Raw genomic sequence first — 7898 nt, 5'->3', positions numbered from 1 at the left:
CTCCCAAATGAGATTATAAGCATACACCACCGCGCCTGTTATACAGATTTAAATCTGTCCCTGTTCTATTAATAACAACCTCCAGTGATTTAGTCATCCTTCCCTTCCTGGTGCAGAGTGGAAGACACCCTTTCAAAGAGATTTATAAATGTAAATTCCCCTTCTGAAAGAGTAGTTTATGCTGTTTCTTAAAATAATTCTTACATCAATGAGGCATATTTTTGGATGGCATATTCTAGTATCCTACAGAAGGATACCTGAAAAGAAAATTAGCAAATTGACTCTGGAAACAAAACAGTTATAGCCAAAGAGATGTTATAAATTTAGGGCTTCAAGGTTGCTTTCCTTGGGGGACCATACTGACCGGATGGCTATACTTCTGAGGGTCTCCGTGATCCAGTGGAGGGTTTGGTCCTTCACAATTTAAAGGCCCAGAAATTAGTTGTTATAAATTAATTTGAGACTTCACTCTAATTTACATAATATGGGCTGGGGATGTGGCTCATTGGTAGAGTATCTGCCTGATATATAGACCTGGGATCCATCCCCAGCACTGCAAAAAAAAAAAAGTTTACATATCTTGGCCCTCTTCAAGATTAAGAATACCAAGGTAAGAGTATCAAAGGTCTTCTCAAGATTTGCATGGACTTAGGATTTTTTTTGTTTGTTTGTTTTTGTTTTTATTTTACAGTATTGTGGATTGTACCCAGGGGCAATCTATCACTGGGCCACATCCCCAGCCTTTTTTATTTTATTATTTATTTATTTACTTCTTCCTGTTACTGGAGATTGAAGCCAGGAACTCTCTACCACAGAGCTACATCCCCAGCCCTTTCTATTCTTTATTTTGAGACAGGGTCTTGCTAAGTTGCAGAGGCTGGCCTCAAACTTGAAATCCTCCCCTCTCAGCTTCCCTAGTCACTAGAATTATAGATGTATGCCATTGCTGGGCTGACATTCAGTTTTAACAATGTCCTGTTCCATACCTCCTGGAGTACCACCTAGAAGTCTTCAGTCATTGTCCTAAACCTACAGTCACCTTGGATTCCAGGAAGGGCACAGCCTGACAGACAGGTCACCCTATGGTGAGATCACCTCCCCACCCCACAAGCAGGTGCAATCATCTCATGGGAACTGAGATTCCGCAAGGAATAAGGACTTCTCTGAAGCCTTCTACTTGAACCAATCCTCAGATCATGATCAACCAGAACAATGGCCTCACCACAGTGACCTTTTCTGCTAGTTGTGCCACCACCCCAGTCACACAGAACCCCAAATCTTGCCTTTGTTCCTCTTTTCTATAAAACCTCAAAGTTTCTGTCAGCTTTTGGCTGTACCCTATATCTGTTCTTCACAATGTGGCCATGCTGATTAACTCCTTTCTTGCCCTTCACCATCGCTGGTCTCTTTGATTGGCATATTGAGAGGAGTGGCTGTGCCTAGTCTCTTGGGAAATACCGGCCCCACTGCCTGACAGGCATGGATTTCCCAAAGAGCTCCAGGAACACCTTTAAGGGATGGCTCCCAGGAAATATTCCTGACTTGAGAATAGCCATAAGGTTATTCAGCCATTAAAAAGACTTGTATAAATTTTAAAAGGAGGGAGAATCAGTCCTGAAAAATAGGGGAGATGAGATGGGAATTTTCCTTCCCTTATTTTCTCATATGGAACAATGGGGAAATTAAATCACTGTCTAATTTTTGTTTGCCTTTTCATTTGCGCAATTTTCCCACGAATTGGTCCACAGGCAGGCTCCTGTCTATTCCCAAGGCCCCGCGTCCATGTCACCGACTTCCCCGGCCACCCAACTGTGTGGCGCCCTCGGGAAGATCCACTACTGGGACTCAAGTCTACCACAGGTCTGTCCTGACCATCCCTTTGGCTGCAGGACCCTGCACAGACCCGCAGTTCCAGCCTCCAGTCACTAACTATGCACGAAGCGCAGCGGAGACGCCACCACGTGGACAGGCAGAAGTCTTAGCACAGTTCTTAACTTCCAACCACTGGTCCAGCCTCACGCTTCGCCAAGAGCCCGAAGCCACGCCCACATCTCACTGACGCACCTACCCGGGAATCACGTGGCGCACGCGCACGGCGTCTGGGGCTACGTAAGGACGTCAAGGCGCGCGGTGGCGTGCACCGTAGTATTTGTGGCTGGTGACTCGGGTTCTCAGTCCCTGTGTTCCCCTCGTGGGTCCTTTCAGCATCCGCTGCCATCGAAGACTCCAGGCGGGTTAGGAGTCATAGGGTTGGTGTTCAGCGGCCGGAGGCCGGGCCCTCCCCACGCGTGCTGCTCCCTCGTGAGGACACTGGAGGAAGACTAGTGTGCTGCGGAGCAACTTGGGCCTTGCTTCTGAGAGTCTTCGCTCAGAAGAGAAACAGGGTTTCTTCTGCACGACCTGAAGGGCACCGCTAAGCGGAATGGATCCTGTGACCTCTAGGGATCCCATTAGGGATGGGGTCTGTGATCTCCAAGCCCACCTCTGGGTTGGGACCTGTGACCTCGTAGAGACCTGCTACAAAAGGTGCTGTAGAGGGGGGGTTCATGCGTTTCGGGATTTCAGCTGTATGGTCGCCTAAAGACTCAAACTGAAACTGCATTTGTCCTTATTTAGTCGGGAGACGTGATCAGATGAACGATCCCACAAAGTGGCAGGGCTTACAGTCACAGCAGCTCTTAAGGAAGATGTCTTGGTAAGTCACGTTGTGAATAGCCCACCCCTGCAAAGGCCCACATTTCTCTGCGTAATTATTTCGTGAGGAGAAAACCTTAAGTGTTCTTGAGGGCTGGGGTTGTAGCTCAGGGGTAGAACACTTGCCTAGAACCCAGTATGAGGCACTGGGTTCGATCCTCAGCACCACATAAAAATGAATTAATAAAATAAAGGTATTGTGTCCATCTACAACTAAAAATATATTTTTGAATGTTCTTGAGGTGTCTTGGACTATATCCTACTTCAGAAATATGTTTTCCTAGCTATAAAATAAAATATGTGTTGAGAAGAAGAAAGGAGGAAAAGACTGTTTTTCTAGAATTGTGTGATAATACGGGTTAATTTCTGTGATCATGAGTTTTTTAAGAAGCATCACCCTAGAATTGTCATAGAGAATAAGAACTCCCTTCTGTCTGGTCTATTAAATTAACATTACCTTTTCTCAGGTGCATTAATCCCTCAGCCATAAAAGAGCATAAAAGTTACCTATAGCCATAGACTTTTGGAGCCAAGCTCAGTGTATCTAATTTGACTCCATAGTGTATTCTCTCCTCCCCCTTTGAAGGGATTTTGGTGCTCAAGAGAGTGTACTGAGAGACACCTGGGGAGGGGAGGATTTGGGTGAATGTGAGTAGCAAGCCTCCAGCGTGCTTGGGTCTGCAGTGACCCTGTTGCATTCCTACAGTGCTTGCCAGAACAGTTTTGAAATGGTTTGAGGCCTTGCTCTGCCCTATCCAGAGCAAGGTTATAGAAATTTCAGACAATTGACTGCTCCTTTGCAGATAAGTATTCTGTGCTGGGCATTATATAGATCTTCATAGTTTAATGTGGCAGCCACTTGACATGGACTGTATAGATTAGAGATCATTTTTGTTTTTGTGGGAGTTTTGGAGAGGGCTGGAAAAAGACGAAGGAAATCATTAAATATTTAAATTTGAAAATGCAAGTTCAGGGTAACAAATATAGGTATTAAACCAGAATAGCAAAGAATGACAGAGAAGAATCCTGCCTTTAGAGACTAGTGGTAAAGGTATTTATAGTTAAAAGGCAAAGCCAAGAAAACTAAGGGCTCAGTTCTGCAGAGGTACGCGAAGTGCAAGGGAGCTGTTGGAGGGTTAAATGAGCGTGTATCAATCCTAAAGGAAAGCCTCATACAAAAGGAGGGTATTGGTGTTGGTTGGCAACCTGTTTTGTGTCAAGTCTCTTAACTCTTTACCTAGTTTAAATCTTTGAAGCATCACCATGAGATAGTTTTAGATCCAGTGCAGATGAGGAGCCTCAGATCAGAACTATGTGTCCCGAGTTTTTCACAGCTAGAAACTGCCAGGTTGAGATTTGGTATCAGGCGTACAGCCTTTTCCAGGATGCCAGACATGAAGGATGGAATCTAGGAGAGGTGGTGGGAAATTTGGGTTGGAGGGAAATAGTGTGAAGGGTACTGGGTACCCTAAGGAATAGGCAAGAATATAGCAGACAACCTTGAAATATAGGGATAATGTCTTCCTCCTGAGCACAGCAGAACCGTGTGAGGTGGTAACCCTGCATGTACATATGCCTTTTTTTTTTTTTTTTTTTTTAACTTTATTTACTTTTATGTGGTGGTGTTGAGACTCAAACCCAGAGCCTCATACATGCTAGGCAAGCGCTCTGCCACTGAGCTACAGCCCTTTTGTGTTATGTAGGGAGTGGGGCTTGGGAGGTGGCTGGAAATGCTGGTGTTGTCTGTTGCTTTTGCTGTGAATCAACTGTCCTTTGTCTCATCAAGGAGTTTTATGTTTTCTACCAGCATCATAAAACTGGCAGGCTACCTTGTTAGATGCAAGGAGGAGCATCTTAGACCTTCCAATTCCTGACAACCACCACTTCCCGTGGCTCTGCCTATGTCCCTTCCCCAGCATGTGGCAGAAGGCTATCTACGTTCTTTGGTGTTTCAGCAGGAGTGATCCCAGAATGCTCGAGCTAGAATCCTTTCTGTGGCACCTGTGTAGTAGTATACAAGATTGGTCTGACCTTGCAAGTCACTTCATTTCTGTTTTATATGTCATTTTCCACGAGTCACTTGGCCAAGAATAAGTTCAAAAACCATCAACTTACCCATACCTTCTCTTGTTATAAGTCAGATGATTGAGTCCCAGAAAGGTTAATTGTCTTTTAGTTCACAGGACTCTTTGGAACAGTTGTCTAGATGTCTGACTTGTGGAGCCTTTGTTCTTGGGGATGGTATTTGACTACCTTTTTTGGCGGGGGTGGGATGAGTACCAGGGGTTAAACTCCGGGACACTTCACCACTGAGCCACATCCCCAGCCCTGTTTTGTATTTTATTTAGAGACGAGGTCTCACTGAGTTGCTTAGCGCCTTGCTTTGGCTGAGGCTGGCTTTGAACTCTTGAGCCTCCTGCCTCAGCCTCCTGAACCTCCAGGATTACAGGCTACCGTGCCCAGCTTGATTACCTTTTATAGTTTGGATTCAACCTACATTAAGTCAGTTGTGTGCCTGCAAAGGGCAGTGGGCTCCTGCACATGTGGGCCACAGAAACAGTTCACTGTGGAAGTGGGGTCAGGAGTCAGGAACTTGGGTTCAGCTTTGTTACTGACACTTGTGGAATTAGGGGTTGGTTGGTTGAAAGATTGTGCTGAAGTCATTTATAACAGTCCCCAGTTATGTCACTTAATAACACACTTCCATGGTATTTCTAATCTCATTTTTACAGATTGCATGGATACTGAGAAGTAATGACACCTCGTGAGAAGTGGAGCAGAATTTGTACCTTAATTGAGCAGATTTGAATCCTCACTTCTAAAAAAGGAATCAGCAGTATCTTGTTCTTGGTCTGGGTTGTGTGTCTGAGGGAACTTTCTCTGACCCCAGGTTTGGGCTTTTTTTTCCTTTTTTTTTTTTGCCTCCAGAATAAGTGTGGCTGTACCTCAGGCCCTTCTGGTATCTCCCAAATAAACATTGTTTTAAACTTGTGATTTAGTCCAGCCTCCATTTGTTTTTACATGTGCCAAATGCAAAGGTAAGGAAGGCTTGCTTTTCCAAGGAGTTGTTAGTTCATTCCAAGGGGCCCCCCAGTGTCTCACCTTTTTCTATGCTTGTACCTTGTAAATGGCCACTGGGACTTGTTGATTGCTTTGTGTGCCACCTCTTTCACCCGATGGGGCATGCTAGGTGGTATTCACAGAGCAACTATAAGGATCAACGTACACCTGAGCATGGTGGTGCAGTCCTAATAATCCCAGTGACTTGAGAGGCTAAAGCAGGAGGAGTGCAAGTTCAAGGCCAGCCCGGGCACCTGGCAAGACCCTCAGTATTTAAAAGGAAAAAATCAAAAGACAGGACTGGGATATAGCTCAGTGGTAGAGCACCCCTGGTTTCAATGCCCAGCATTGCAAAAGAAAAAAGGTGTGTGAAATCCATTGAGGGATATGCCACAGATGTCTCCTGTTTTAGTTGGGAAGTTACTGATCACAGTCCACCGTGGGTCGTGCCCACAGGGGTAGTTTATCAAGCTTGATCTTGGTAACGTTGCTATCAGAGAATGTTGGTAGACAAGGCCAAGACCTGACAAATTTAGCCAGTGACCATAGTGCCCAAGGTGCCAGCTCCCCAGGTCCCAGTCCCATAATGTGTGGAAAGGTGACACCAAAGCAAAACCTGCATCAGGAGGTATGAGTCTTCCCTCAGTAAAGAACTGATTTTAGAGCTCCTGAACTGTTTGTGGGGGCAGGAAGCCTCACATGCAGGAGACAAGCAACTCCTGGTAACCTTTCAGGGAGTGGAGACAATATATTAGTGTCTCACAAGCCACCCTCACTTTCAGGAGGTTCTGGGTTTGGGTGAACTTTGTGGCCCATGTGGGTACATATAGGGTTTCATGCCATCTGGGAACCATTCCCCTCCAACTAACAATCATACCTATATTCTCAGATGAGGTAAAGATCAATTTTGTATACAAATCCTAAGTTGTGAACTGAGAAAGGGTGCTTTTCTGGCACTAGCGATTGCTGCAAAGATCAGCAGAGGAATCTTTTTTTTTGGGGGGGGGGGTGCTGGGGATCAAACCCAGGACCTTGTGCTTACAAGGCAAGCACTCTACGCACTGAGCTATCTCCCCAGTCCCAGCAGAGGGATCTTAAGTGGGGGTTTGAGAGCAAGCGCGCAGTGGGGGCTCTTGCAGAGGAAGATGTCTATAGAAACTGATCTAGATCAGATAATAAAACTGCTGCTAGAGCTAGAGCCATCAGGGTTTCCTCAGGCCCAGGAGGCTTGAGTAGGTGGCAGCCTGCCCTAGAACTCTGCCTTAATTCATTCCCTTGTACCCCTATTTTTGTTATGCCCTGCTACTCTAACCTTAAAAGAAGCATGCCCTGGGGAAGCTGCACATGGCTACCACTTACCCTGCCCGCTGAGGACCAGAGACGCCATTTCCTGAAATTTGAGTCATTGAATTCAGTGCTGGAAAGGCCCAGAGGGAACTTCCTTCATGTGACGTCATCTCTGGATCTTGGCTTCACTAGATATGAAATTAGAATAACAGTAGCTCCTCATGGGTCATGGGAATCAAATGAGGCATATGCTTTTGTAAACCTTCAGGGTGGAGGAGTCCTACTCATGATTGTGGTTATGCCCTGGGTCATTCAAGCAAAGTGTTTAAAGCTCCACCCTTAGACAAATCTCCGAGCTAAGCAGGGTTTGACATTTTTTAAATAGGGGAAGAAAAACCTCGAAGTATACTATTTCGTGACAGGTGAAAATTTTGTGAAGTTCAGATTGCAATGCCCCTAGGGTTTTACTGAAATTCAGTCACATCAGTTATTCTTAAAATCATTAATACAAACCCAGGTCTTCTTGATTCCTTGGGGGTAGGAGAAGTGAAACTGAAAAGGGACTGAGGAGCTTAGTTTTGTGAAACCCTTCAAAAACACCTGCCAAGGTGGAGTCAGAACCCCATTTCTGGATGTGGGGATCCCCCACTCAGGTTGGAACCCAGGAGCACTCCACCACTGAGCTAAATCTACAGCCCTTTTTCTGAAATTTTTGTTTTGAGACAATATCTCTTAATAGATCCTCCTTGCCTTTTTTTTTTTTTTTTTTTTTTTTTTTTTTTTTTTTTTTTTTTTTTTTGGTACTGGGAATTGAACTCAGGGGCACTTAAACACTGATCCACATCCCCAGCCCTTTT

At 45.2% G+C, this 7898-nt stretch overlaps 1 long non-coding RNA gene across 1 annotated transcript; it reads left to right on the top strand.

Annotated features, from left to right (window-relative positions):
- Positions 1–2102: 2102 nt before the first annotated feature.
- On the top strand, positions 2103–4691 carry LOC306667378. The gene is made up of 3 exons (XR_013765514.1): positions 2103–2526; positions 2617–2695; positions 4502–4691. It is a non-coding gene; the product is annotated as an uncharacterized lncRNA (long non-coding RNA).
- The last annotated feature ends 3207 nt before the right edge of the window (positions 4692–7898 follow it).

Source organism: Sciurus vulgaris (genome assembly GCF_902686455.1).
Source record: "Sciurus vulgaris genome assembly, chromosome: 8".
In the NCBI taxonomy this organism is placed as follows: Eukaryota; Metazoa; Chordata; class Mammalia; order Rodentia; family Sciuridae; genus Sciurus; species Sciurus vulgaris.
Note: the sequence above shows the minus strand (reverse complement) of the source record. Positions and strands in the feature narration are given on the sequence as shown.